At 34.9% G+C, this 15,056-nt stretch overlaps 1 protein-coding gene and 1 pseudogene across 1 annotated transcript in view; one reads left to right on the top strand and one right to left on the bottom strand.

Annotated features, from left to right (window-relative positions):
* Window positions 1–15,056, bottom strand: part of LOC134729224 (uncharacterized) — a 386,592-nt gene that overhangs the window by 67,788 nt on the left and 303,748 nt on the right. The gene's annotated exons all lie outside the window — the stretch shown is intronic.
* Window positions 108–1,247, top strand: LOC129394592 (myotubularin-related protein 14-like; annotated as a pseudogene).

The raw sequence follows: 15,056 nt of genomic DNA, 5'->3' as shown, positions 1-15,056 counted from the left end.
GAATCCACTGGCTACAGCTGTATTTTTCAGAGGGTGCCTGTGCTGGCTGGACAGATGCAGGGGACTTCACAGAAGAGGAATATGCTCTCTGAAGTGTCCATACACATCTATTTCAGGAAGTTAGAGGCTGTGACATCAAGCTGCTTCAATACCTATCAGTCAAATACATCTCTGACCTGATGGTAGAGAATAAGAAAGTAAAGCTTGGCTTGAATGTGACCTCCTCTGAGAAGGTGGACAAAGCCCAGTGCTGTGCCACCTTCACTCTGCTCTGCATCCTGTGTTTGGATGGTGAATTTTGCAAGGAATATAAGGATTGAATTACATGGCTGAAAGGCAAATTTTTAACTGGAAGCAGGATTATGTCAAGGTCCCATTGAGCACACCTGACTCATAGACTCACTCTCTGAACATTAACTGGAGCCAGTATCAGTGGTGGGACCTGCTGCATCAAACACAAAACTACCCCAAACTGCTGATTTCCGTAGTTAACAGCAACTATGAGAGCAAACTGCTGGTATATCAGTCTGGGATCACATCCCTCTTTTCTACACCTTTCTTTGTGGGCTGATGGGCTCATCCACACATCCCTAAAGCCTGCTGAGATCCTTCACCTACCCACAGCCTGTTCCTAGTTCCTCTTTGGGCACTTGATGGTAGATTGGGTAAGCAAAGGATGGGAGATTTTTTCCGCTTCAGTTTTTGAAGCATATCATTTCCTAGGAGTTCTCTGCCCTGAAGACACACAGGTGAGAGTTTGTCAGGCTGGGATGCAGGCTTCACTGTGGAAGATATCTGTATGCTGAGGTGAAGGGATCCCAGTCTTGGCAGGGACTTTTCTCCCTGGTCATGGAGAGCCCTCAGTCATCATTGAGAGCTTCACCTATGAGGTTGTGGAGCTATTCCTAGAAGGATCACAGACTCAGGCAGCTCAGAGAAGAGTCACTTGTCCTCTCCACAAAGTATACTCTGGAATTGACTGCAGCCCTCGGAGCATGACCTGCGTTCTCAGCAGACACTGGCAAAAGCCAGCATTGTCAAGCTCCTCATTCTTGAGCCATTGCAACAACTTTTTCAGAATGGGTAGTGGCCCCCTGGAAGTCTCCAAACCCAGACTTGCAGCCCTGAATTATGGGGCAGCTCAGCTGCAAGAGTGCACTGAGCTTTATTGGCCACATAAAGCAGCAGAGCTCCCTGTCCCTCTGATGCCATTGGGACCTGCTGGAGCAGTTTTCCTGCAGTGTTGACTCCAGGGCACCACCAGCAACACCTGGTGAAGCAGCTAGTCCAAGATAGTTTTCTGCTCCTTGCTCAAATAAGCCCTGAACTGACTGAAAGCCATGCCTAGCCAAGGGGTATTTCAAGGTCAGGAGAAATTGCTTCAATCCTCCTTCTCCATCATACATCTGGCAGACCCCAAACTGATCAGGACCAAGGACAGGATTGCCCAATCCACAGCTTCCTGCTGGTAATGGCTGTCCCCTTTGGTCACTGCCTCCCACCCACCCCAATCTTTGCCAGGATTCCCCAACTGTCCAAACTGTGTGAGGTTTCCCGTGGCCCTGTGGAGGGCATCACTTCATAAAAGATACTTTTCAGCACTAAGTGAAACAACCTATCAACCCAAGAAAAGACATGGCAGAATTTTGAGTGCATATTGCTAACTGAAGTAAGCCTATATGAAAAGGCTATAGACTGTACGATTCCAACTACATGAGATTCTGAAAAGGGTAAAATTACTGAGACAGTAAAAAGATCAGTGGTTTCCAGAAGGTGAAGGGGGAAAGGCAAAGGGAGAATGAACAGGCCCAGCACAGAGGATTTTTAAGGCAGTGAAACTAGTAAGCATGATACTATAATAGTGGATATTTGTTATTATACATTTGTCTAATGCCATGGCATTGTAACACCCTAACGTGACCTATGAACTTTGAGTCCTTTTGACGTGAACTAATGAACCCTAAGGTAAACTATGAACTTTGGGTCCTTTTTATGTGCTAATGTAGGTTCATCAATTATAACAAATGAATCATTCTAGTGAGAGGATGTTGATACTAGGAAAGGCTGATACTGTATATGGGGCAAGGAGTACATGGGAAATCTCTGTAACCATTACCTCAATTTTTGGTGAACCTAAAATTACTTTAAAAGGAAAAGTCTATTAAAAATGCAATATATTTCCATCAATATGGAAAAGAAATGGACAATGTGTAACAAAAATGACAATAGTATTTACCATCCTTCCCAGGAATATCACCGCTCAGAATCGAAGAGATACTTCATCATCAAATGTATGAAGTAGATATGCATGATTTTATTTCTAATATGATATTAATTTCAATAGGAAAAAATATGGAAACAAGCTGAGTGCCTTATTGTAAAGGACTGGCTGTATAAACTAGGGTACTAATACAGTTGAAGTATTATGGAGACATTAGAAAGAAATGAATGATGATCTCTATATATCAGTATTTAGAGATCTTCAGGATAAATTGCTAATGAGAAAAACAAGGTGCTGGATAGTGGAACTTGTTTGCTTTTTGTGTAAAAATGTGTGGAGAAAGTAAGCATCTTTTTGTACATCTGTATTTGCAGAAGTAAGCAAAGAATTAATAAAGATAATATCTATATGGTGTTGGGGAAAATGGAGTGAGGAAGGAGAAGACTTAAGAGGATACACCATGGCCAAAGTTTTTATAAAGACTGAAGTATATTTCTAAAAAACTGATTTAAAGAAATAAAATATAAAAGATGTAGGTATATTCTTATGAGTTTACTTGACTGAAGACAGAAGCTTGTTTTGTTCATTAACATAAAGACTATAAGTTTATACTGAGGTCGAAAAAGAGAAACTTGGAAGAGCCTTTGTTGCCATTTGAGGTGGCCATTAAAAAACTTCTAAATTGAGAATTAAAAGGAAAATTAAAGCTTTTACCTTGTCTTTTCAGAGAACTACATTTCAATGTAACCAAATAGCTCTAGATGATGAGGAAAAGTTTTGTTTTGTAGAAGATGGCTAGTTAGTGAGTATTGAAAGAATGACAGAATTAGAGTGTAATCATTTCACAAATGCTAAAGAATTTATTTCCAACTAGTGTCAAAATAATTATGTGAATGATTGATGGAGGAATGGACATTTATAGTGTGAAAGCCATGACTATCGAATGGAGGACTCAGAATGTCATAATCTTGATTAAATGATCAACCTGAGCATTTTAGCTGGTGGGCCTATGATAATATGCATTTTCTATTGGTTTTATAAAATATTATCATCAGTCAAATCCAGATTCAGGTAGAATGCTTCAAGGAAATAGGAAATTATCTCTCCAATTTACACTTCATCTAATTAAAGTGATAATTGGCTAAATGGATTGTCATTATTAAGATGATACTTAATAGCACCACTCTCCCCAACAATTACCTTTTATTTTACTAATATCACATATAATTATTATTATTCTGAAGCTTGTTTCATATAATTTGTGTAAATCAAATTAAACCCAGGTTATGGGGTGGTTGTGATCTCATTGAAACAAATATATTGACTCACTATAAAAGAAACCGCACATTCAATGACAAAAATTCATGAAAAGAAAGATCATAAAAAGTCAATGTAGAAGGGTAGTTTGTCTTCTTTTATGATTCACTGAAAAGATGAAGTGCAAAATGTAGTCTCTAAAGTTTATGTCATTACTTCTCTTTATCTACTCTCCTTTCTTTTGAAAGTCGACATGACATGTTCATATTTAGAAATCATCAACTTTGTGTTGGTAGAGTTCTCGCAAGGTGTAAAAAACGAAAAGTGCTCTTTGTAATAGCAATGAGATGGAAAATCTGCTTAAATCAAGCCATTCTTACTCTTTTTTCTAAATTGACATATTAGTGACTTACTGTAACCCATCCTTGACTCTACACCAAAATACTTTTTACCTTTAAAGAGTTAAACTTGTTATATAAACACACTGCTATTAATTCAAAAAGACAAATACAGAATAAACTTTTTTTTTTCTTTTTTTGAGAGGGAGTCTCGCTCTGTCTCCCAGGCTGGAGTGCAGTAGCATGATCTCGACTCACTGCAAGCTCCGCCTCCCAGGTTCACGCCATTCTCCTGCCTCAGCCTCTCGAGTAGCTGGGACTACAGGCGCCCGCCACCACGCCCGGCTAATTGTTTGTATTTTTAGTAAAGACGGGGTTTCACTGTGTTAGCCAGGATGGTCTCGATCTCCTAACCTCGTGATCCGCCCGCCTTGGCCTCCCAAAGTGCTGGGATTACAGGCGTGAGCCACCGCACCCAGCCCAGAATAAACTTTTAATAACATCATCAATTGTGTGTATTTGAGTTATTTTTAGTGAAATACAATGTGAGACATAGTATTTGATTGTTCAAACCTAACTGCATAAAAGATGTAAGTATAGTCTTTGGGGATTGTGCAACTCATATGATGGGCTTGCCTTATTCGCACACATGAAACCTGTAAGGTACAGAATTAATCCCTAAGGCATGTTAATGTGCTTCTTTGACAATTCTTATTAACTATTACAAGATATTTAAATTGCAGATACCCTGCTGAGTGAATATTCAAAATGCACTTGACAGCCCTGCACCAGAATACCAGAGGCTCCTTAATAGAACATTACTATGTTTTATTTTGTGACTTATAAAAGATTGGTTTTATTCCATAGTGCCCTGGCTTCAGAGAGAGAAAGGAGAGAGAAGAAAAGAAGGAAAGAAGGAAGGAAAGGAGAAAAAAGGAGGGAAGGAAGGAAAGAAGGAAGGAAGGAAGGAAGAGAGGAAGTTAGTTCTTACATTTCAAGGGCTAATCATATGTCAGACATATTTGCATTCTTCTTCTCACTAACTGTTATTTCAACAAAGATCATGATTTTTTATCTCATCTTTTTTCCTAGCCATGGCCTTAACATATCTATTCCTGTGGTCCACTCTACTCTTCAATGTGGAAAGTTCTGGTTTTTCAGAATTTGCATTACACATTAAAATTATTTTAAGTTGCTAGAAATTAAGTATTTTTGTTTTTATTTTAATTAGTTTTAATATTAATTCATGAGGGTCTTTGCCTTCTGTATTAGTCCATTGAAGAAATGCCTGAGACTGGTAATTTATATGCTGATATGCAGAAATACACAAGACTGGTAATTTATAAAAGAAAGAGGTTGAATTGACTCACAGTTCTGCAAGGCTGAGGAAGTCTCAGGAAACTTACGATCATGGCAGAAGGGGAAGCAAATAGAACCTTCTTCATATGGCAGCAGCAAGGAGAAACATCAGAGCAGAGTGAAGGGGGAAGCCCTTTCTAAAACCTTCAGATCTCATGAGAACTTACTCACTATCAGGAGAATAGCGTGGGGGAAACTGCCCCCATGATTCAATTGCCTCACATGGGGTCCCTCCCACCACATGCGGGGATTATGGGAACTACAATTCAAGATGATATTTGGGTGGGGACACAGCCAAATCATATCACCTTCAGTCTTTCAAAATAACTGGTACTTCTTTTTGTTTGGCCAAGATTGTTGCAACCTTCTTCATTTGGAATGGGGACTCTACAGCTTTTCAACACAATGTACCTCTTCTGCTAATAACTAAATTTTGTGTTAAAATCTATATAATGTAAAATATTCCTCTGAACCATTATAAAATATATAATTCAGTGGCATTGGCCACACTCACAAGGTTTATCCATTCATCTGTTGATGGACACTTGGGTTGTTTCCACCAATTGCCTGTTGTGAATAATGCGGCCGTAAATTTTGGCATAAAAGTATCCAGTTTCTGTTTTCAATTATACAGGATATGTACATAGGCATTGACTTTGCTGGATCACAGGATAATTCTATTTTTAGCTTTTTGAGGAATTACCAAACTGCTTGCACGATGGGTGCATGTCACATTTTCACTAGCAGTGTATGAAGGTACCAATTTCTCCATATCATCACTGTTTGCTATTTTCTGCCGTTGTTATTATAGCCATCCTAGTAGATGTGAAGTTGTATTGCACTGTGGTTATGATTCGCATTATCCTAATGTCGAGTATCTTTTCACGTGCTTCTTGACCATTTGTATATCTTCTTTGATAAATGTCAATTCAAATCTTTGTCTATTTTCATTTTTTGTCTTTTTGTTTTTGAATTTTAGCAATTGTTATTATATTCTGGATATTAAACCACTATCAGATATATAATTTGCAAATATTTTCTCCTATTCCATAAGTTGTGGTTTTACATTCTTGATAATGTCCTTTTATATATAAATGATTTATATATTGGCTATTTATTTCTTTTTCTGTTTCTTATACTTTTGGTGTCACTTTTAAGAATCCATTGCAAAATCCAGTTTCATGAAGATGTAAGTCTATGTTATTTTCTGAGAATTATAAGGATTTAGCACTTATATTTAGTATTGATCCATTTTGTGTTAATTTTTGTATATGATGTGAAACAGGGTTCCAACTTCATACTTTTGTTTATGAAAATCCAGTTGTCCCAGCACCATGTACTGAAGAGATGTTTTCTTTCCTCATTGGAAGGACTTGTCACCCTTATCAAAAGTCAATTGGCCATAAACATACAGGTTTGCTTCTTGACTTTCAATTCTATTCATTGGTTTATCTGTCTATCTTTATGCCAGTTCCACATTGTTTTAATTATTGTTACTTGGTAGTAAGTTTTGCAATTGGGAAGAGTGAGTCATCTAAATCTGTTCTTTTTCATAATCATTTTGACGATTGAGGCACCTTAAAAAGCCCATACGAATGTGAACTCAATTTTTTCCAGTTCTACACAAAATACAAATTATTGGAATTTTGGTAGAGATTGCATTGAACATGCAAATCACTTCACTTTAGGTAGTATTGATATCTTAACAACGTGAAGTCTTCCTAAACATAAACTCAAGATGTCTCCTTTTTCAAGTCTTTTAAAAATTATTCTCAGCAATGTTTTGTAGTGTTTAGTATGCAAGTCTTCTATCTTCCTGGTTAAAGGTATATATTGACATTTAATTCTTTAAGATGCTATTGTAAATGAAATTGCTTTCTTCATTTCTTGTTTTGATTATTTATTGCAAAGGTATATAAATAAAACTTTTTCGCATGCTGCTCTTATACCCTGAAATTTTGCTTAAATCATTTATTATGACTAGTAACTACTTATAGAATCTTTAGGGTTCTATGTATAGAATCATGTCATCAATTAATACAATTTCACTTCTTCATTTTAAATGTAGATGCCTTTTCTTTTTCTTGTCTAAATACTGACTAGAAATTGCGGTTCAATGTTGAATAGCAATAGTAAAAGCAGACAACCTTCTGTGTTTGATCTTGAAAGAAAGCTTTCAGTCTTTCACCATTCGATGTATAATGTTAGCTGTTTTTATAGATGTTTTTTATTATGCCGATTAATCTCTCTTATGTTCTTAGTTTTCTGAGTGCTTTTACCATGAAACGACATTGGATTTTGTCAAATGACTTGTATGTGTCAATTCATATAAACATTTGGGTTTTTTTATTTGCTTTATTAATGTGGTACTAATTGATTTATTTTTATGTTTAACTACCCTTACATTTCTGAGATAAATCCCACTTATTATGGTCAATAATTCTACTATTATACTGTTGGATTCAGGTTAGTAGTATTTTTTTGAGGATTTTCACATCTATATTTATGAGAGATGTTGGTCTGTAATTGTGTGTGTGTGTGTGTCTGTGTGTCTGTGTGATGTCTTCATCTGGTTTTAGTATCAAGACAATTTTGGCCTGATAGAATCAGTTTATAAGTGTTCACTTCTCTTGTACTTTTTGGAAGAGCTTGAAAAGGATTTGTGTATATTTTTCTTTAAATATTTAAATATTCTTTAAATATATGTGTTAAGTATTACTTACATATCAAATATTAGCATTCACCAGTATTTCTATCTGGTCCTGAACTTTTTGGTTGGGAGGTTTTAGATTACTGATTTAATCTATTTAATTTGTTATAACTCTATTTAAACTTTCTATAGTTTCTTGTGGAAGTTGAGGACATTTTTGTGATTGGGAAATCTATCCATATCATGTAGGTTATATAATTTCTTAGAATAAAATCCCTTATAGTATGCTGTTATAATCATCTTTATTTTTGTCAGGTCAGTGGTAATGTCATAATGTCTCCACTTTTATTTGTGGTTTTAACTATTTGTATATTCTTTCTCTGCGAGTTTAGCTAACAGTTTGTCAAACTAGTTTTTCTCAAGAAACGGTCTTTGCAAATGAGTTATGAAACAAATAAAAGAATTGGGGGAACTTTAAATGCATATTGTTAATGAAAGAAGCCAATATTAAAAGGGTACACACTGTAGGATTCCAACTGTATAACATTCTGGAAGAAATAAAACTGTAGAGGCAACAAAAAGATCAGTGGCTAAAAGTATTTGGTTGGGGGGAGAGATGAATAAGCGCAGCACAGGATATTTGCAAGGTGTGAATTTGTTCCTTATAACACTGTAATGGCGGATACATGTCATACATCAGAACTCATAGAATAAATACAAGGGGTGAGCCCTAATTGAAACTGTGGACTTTGCTTAATAACAATTTATCAGTATTGGCTCACCAATCCTAACATTTTTGACATACTAATGCAATATATTAATAATATGAGAAATTTGCTTGAGGAAAGGGTATACTTGGGAACACTCTGTATTTCATGCTCAATTTTTCTGTAAGTCTAAGACTGCTCTAAGAAATAGTCTATCTATTAAAAGAAAAAGGCACCGTTTACTTTTAATCTCAAAATTTTAAAAAAAGAAATAAGGCAGTTTAAGGACCTAAGAAAAATATTTATTAAATGCTTAATAAGTGGTATCTGATTAAAAATTTTGGCCTGGCTGCAAACAGACCAACTTTCCAATGAGCTTTAGACAAAAGATTTCCTCTTTTACATGCAAATCATTTTGGTAGTTAGTATTTCATCTGTGGTTTGACCGAGGGAATAATTTAAGTTTAGAGGATTAGCCACCCTTAATATTGCAATTGCTACCCCCACAGTAACCTCAGATACAAATAAAAATGACATTAAAAAAAGTCTAGGTATGTGTACTATTGACATTTTTGTCAATCCTTTGTATTTTGTGAATAATATAATAAAATCTTTAGATTTCACTTATTTATTTAATTTATCCATAACACACAATCTACGTAAACAACAACAACAAAAATCTGAATGTGTAGTAGACCCTGCATCCATTTCTTCAGGCTCACACCTGAAGGGATCACATGTACTGAGCACAGTGGAGGGTGCTGGGTCCGGCTATGCTGGCGGGACACTGGGGACCCTGTTTCAGCACAACTGTAAACTCATGGTGACTCTCTAATGTTGGAATTAGACTTGCTGGATGTTCTGCACTAGCCATATCTTTCCCACCACATTGGCATCCACCCACAATCAGTCCAACCTAGGTGGTTCCGGAATTAATTCAGGAGCCTCTTTCAAGAAAACAAACAAACAAACAAACAAACAAAAAACTGTACTTGTGGTCACTTTTACATGCCAATTCTTGTATAACCTATCGTTTTCTTCAACAACACTGATGCTAATGACAAAGAAGCTAGGATTTGTGAGGGCTTATGAAGAGACAATCATTATGTTAAACATTTTGCAGATGTCACCATCTTTATCTTTACACTTTTACGTGAAAAAGACACTATAGAATCAAGGTTTATTTTACTTATTTGGGGGTAGGAGAGTGGGGCAGACTCTACAGAGAGACTGAATAACCAGTCTAAGGGAAAATAGTAGGAAGATAATTTGAAACAAGATCTTTCTCACTTTAAAATGTGAACTCTATTTCATGCCATCCTAAGAAAAACAATCACTGCCTATAAAGAAGGTCTAACAGACTGACCTGAGAATAGCGATACTGGCTGCTCTGGGAATTTTCATTATTTCCTTATATGATACTAGTAATTGTGTAGAAAGCTGGACAAGAATAGTAGCACTAATTGAAGCCAAATTGAGCTGCAGACCTACGGATCAATACACAGTTTAAGTATTTAAAGGCAATTACTTAGAATAATGAATCTTCTTTAAAAATTGATTGAAAGCAGTTACACACACACACACACACACATTTACACAACTGATTACCAGCAAATGCCATCCAAAAATTATTGAAGAGATTAAAGAGAAGTCAAAGTTTCTATTTATGACAATTACAAATTTTATTACTCCCAAATAGAGAGTAAAAACCTGCAAAGAAAATACACTGGATTATGAAACTCAGTTCCTGACAGATAGAATGATGGATTCCTGAGGTTAGTCTTCCACAGGCTGAAATGAATGTGAAGACCTGCATGGTACTAATACCCTGCTTCCTGACTAGAAATGAGAGAAAGGTCGTTCTATATTTGACCTTCCTGTTTACAGAAAATTAGAGTCACAATGAATTAAACATTAGACTGTTTTGCATTTTTATCTCATGTTTATCTCATGTTTATAGCTACAGCATTCTCAATGTCAAATTATTTCGGTAGCTGCATTCAGTGTAGATTTTGTCTTTTGTTTATTCATTTCTAAATAGAGTGTATCACAGATATACACCCAAATTCCAATAGTCCAATTGTTTACAAATGTATTAAAAATAGCTCACTCTAGAATTATATACTATAATCCAGATAAGCCTCACAAGCATTATCCTCAATGAATGGACTCGTAAGACTGTGAAACATAGATGTTGTTTTGAAAATGCATGGATTGAAAAAATTAATAAAACAGAGAAATTCCATCAAGGAAAAGCTTTGCGGTCACTGTGTGCAGTAAATAGGAATATAAAGAAAACATCTCTAGTTTATCCATCAAAGTATACCTCTTAAGCAAGTTTTAAATTGAATCGATCATGAACCAATAAATGACAATAATTATTTCCACTCCCATTCTTATGCCATGGTTGAAATGAGACACATTCCCTACCACTCAAAGTATCTTATCTTTCCATATTTATTTAAAGACCACATATATTAATTAGAAATATAAATATGGGGTTAGAGGACTGTGTACAATCTCAATGAAACCTGAGATTTGTAGATGCTTCAAAAAATAACATTAGATGACGAGTTAGTGGGTGCAGCGCACCAGCATGGCACATGTATACATATGTAACTAACCTGCACAATGTGCACATGTACCCTAAAACTTAAAGTATAATTAAAAAAAATAAATAAATAACATTAGAAGTTGGTTAGATTGAGGAAAAGACCAAATGCATTCCTGCTGGATGCATGGTTCTTATGTTGCCAAAGGGCAGTTAGTGGCCCTGATAGCACTGATGTTGTATGAAGGAATATAGTGTGTGGATGTGAAAACTTGCAGTTTATCCTAGTATTTTCAGAGACTCAAGACGTCAGGAAAGGCAGAATTCCAGAAGAGCAACCCAAAGGAGCAGCAACTGGGTCTTAGAATTTGAATGGAGATTGTACTTATTCCCCCACTAGCTGATTTGAAAGGAAGGATATTCCAGCTCTCTTAAATGAAGCAACAATATGCTTCATTCCATGTGTTTTCTAAAGTTTTGATCTCAAGAGTTTTGTCATGTTGAAATAATTATTAAACAGGACTGATGTTTTGGAAGAAACTGTCAAAATAGAGACTAATGTATGAAGAGACAAAATTTATGAGAAAAAAAAAGTATAATGGAAATGAAGAACCAGGGGAAGAGGTCAACTCTTTCAGTATTATGTAAGCCCTCAAAGTGAATACAGGAAAAAATAAATAAATAAAAGCATGTAAGACTAACTACCTGGCCATAAAGTAACTGTGATCTAGAGATCAAGCAACCTCGCCCAAGTTTTGAAAAATTAATTTAAAATTAAGTTTGAAAATAGTTACATACACAGATGGAAGCCCTGATAACATATGACATATTTGTAATTCCAAGAAATCCATACAACATTTAAGTATGAATTCAGATTGCTTTTAAAAAGTAGTAAAATTAGACGTGTCTCTGATTTTTTCCTTTGTAATTCTGAACAGAGAGATAAGGGAACGTCGTCCTCAGATCCTTAGGAAGGTAGGCTGAGACCCAAGAATTCTACATCCAGCCAATTTGCTGTTTTTATGTAAATGTTACTGAACTGTATTCCATGTATGCATATACTCAGAAATTGTGCAATAATGGCTCTTATAAAATATTGGATATGCGCTCAGTTCAGAGAAGGATAGAAGTATTTCAGATCAGAATCTTAACATTTCTGTGGTTTCCTTCCAGATATTTTTTGTTCTTTCATTTAAAAAATATTAAATAATACCCATAGTTCATTCACATTTTCTTCATTTTTACCTAATGGTTTTGTTTTTGCTTTTTGTTTTCTGATCCAGGATCCCATCCATGATACCGCATTACATTCAGTCATTTTTGTCTTCCTAGGTGCATGTCGACCATGATCTTTTCTAAGACTTTCCTTGTTTTTAATAATCTTGACAATTTTGAGCCAGTATATTGTAGGATGTGTCTGTATTGAAATTTGCCTGATGTTTTTCTCCTGATTAGACTGGGTGATAGATTTGGGGTTCCATCTGTTTTGAAATGCAATATTCCTATGTTTATTGATGTATTTCTTGAGTAATATAATTTTGTTTCCCTTTAGCCCATTTATGATGAAAGAGACTGTTCAGTCAGGATACACCAGTAACAATGACAAATTGTAGTATGCTAAGACAACAACTATTCATTTTTAAACACACTATTTGTGTCTCACTGGTTGACTGGGGATTTTCTCCCACATAATATTTTGGGGTCTAATCTATTCTGTTATCAGGCTAATGCAAGCGTATTTCTGGCATACAACACAGAGAAAAGAGAGGGCAGGGGAAATCATACCCCTTAAATCCCAGAGCCCAGTCTTACTGTAAGGGGTAGAATAGTATAATCATCACCAAGAAAGAAAAATGGGTATTGCTAAACAGTAATAAAATCTACCACATGGATGTTTTAATTATTTTCATCATTCATGTGTAAGAAAGATATGTAATGCCATAATAAAAGCAAATTAATGGAAAATTAGAAGAAAACAATTACCATAAAATCAGAATACTTTTTGAAACAGAAAAAAATATAAATTAGAATACATCAAAGAGTTAGATTAAAAGAAAAATACTCAACAGATCTACAACAGATATATTTAAGCAAGAAAAAAATGCCAATATCTAAAAGAAGGAAGAAGAAAGCAGATGTATCAACAAACATGGAGAATGAAAGAGACAATGGCTTAAATTGTTCTAAAGAAGTAAATTAGAAAACCTCAGCAAAATTGCAGAGCAAGATTGACAAATTTGTGGTTGAAGAATTTAAAATGTGAAGAATTTAAAGTGTGAATTCAAAAACCATCGAAGAAATTGAAAAAAGTATCAAAGAATAATTACATTCTCTATTTTAAATTTCTTGCGTAGATTGAGGCGGAAAACTTTCCAGAATAAAACAAATTTAACTTTCAATGATTTTTTTTTGCATAGAAAAATAAAGTTAACAAAACTCAGCTATAAAGAAGCTATTGTGTTCTTTATAATGAAATATTAATAGAAAACTACACATGACCTCAAACAATGTTTATTACATAGCTGTATGCTAAGTAGGTACTTTTTCAAAGCAATCAAATAGCATAACCAATTTGTGCTGATATATCTTGATAAGAGATTCAGTGTTTTTAAAATAAAATGTCATACTTATTTAATGAAATCCACATAGTGGAGGGCACAAACAGAGATTATACTCCAGTCGGCTTGTTATCTGCCATTTTTCAAAGCGTTTTTTAAACCTGCTCTAATAAAAATGTGTACTACAAAGAACAAAGGAGGGAAATGTAAATTTCGTACGAGGTTACGATATACATTAAATAATAGCAAATGCAAGGCAATTCCAAGTGTATTTCCCTGTGTCTCTAACTTGAAACAAGGCTGACTGCTTTGTAGGAATGAATATAAAATGGATTTTTTTTCTTTTTCTCAATCTTACCCTCCTAAAAAAGTAATTTTGTGAATTAGTCATTGCAGGTTTTATACCACCCTTTCACCAGCATTACTTTGAATAATAAAGCAGATTTGGGGCAAACCTCTTCTGCATGAAGTCGTTAGTCCTCAATCCAAAACGGTTTGAAATGGCATGCAATTACTCAAAATATTAAACTTAGAATTTCTACATGATCCTCAGTAATTTCACTCAGGGGTATAACCCAAAAGAATTGAAAGTAGGGATTTAAACAGAAAATTGTATACCCATATTTATAGCAGTATTATTCACTATAGCCAAAAGGTGGAAGCAGCACCATTATCTATCAATAAATTAATGTATAAACAAAATGTAGTATATATATACATAAAACGGAACATTATTTAGCCTTAAAAAATTGTCAATTTTTTGTCAAAAAACCTGTCATAAGGTAAGCAGTGAAATAAGCCAGGCCTCTCCCCAACACACACAAAAATGTATAATTCCTTTTATAAGAGATTCCCAAAGTAGTCAAATTAGTAGAGACAGAAAGTAGAATTGTTGTTGCCAGGGACTGCATGGAGAGGAGAATGGGAATGATTGTTTAATGAGTATAGAGATTCAGTTAGGGAAGATGAAAAAATTTTGGAGATGGATGATGGTGATGATTTCACATCAGTATGAACGTACTTAATGCCACAGAAGTGTACACTTAAAAATGGATAAAATGGTATATTTTAAACTTAAACATACATGTCTATATATCTATATAGATACATAAAGATACCAACAGATATATATAGTGCCAAATGGCCATCACATATGGGTAAATGCTCATTAATAATCATTAGAGAAATGCAAATTCAAACCACAGTGAGATACCATCTCTCACCTGTCAGAATGTCTTCTAAAATGTTTACTATTATATTTTTATCTCATACTTCATTTCAAAACGGAACGTTCTATATCAAAAAAAGATAAGTGTTGGCAAGGATATAGAGAAAAGGGAACACTTTACACTATTGGTGGAAATAGTATACAAATGTGCACAAACAAATAAGTTTGTGCAGTCATTATGGAAAAA

The sequence above is a fragment of the Pan paniscus genome, chromosome 17 (genome assembly GCF_029289425.2).
Source record: "Pan paniscus chromosome 17, NHGRI_mPanPan1-v2.0_pri, whole genome shotgun sequence".
In the NCBI taxonomy this organism is placed as follows: Eukaryota; Metazoa; Chordata; class Mammalia; order Primates; family Hominidae; genus Pan; species Pan paniscus.
The sequence above is the reverse complement of the archived record's forward strand: the minus strand, read 5'-3'. Positions and strand labels throughout refer to the sequence as shown.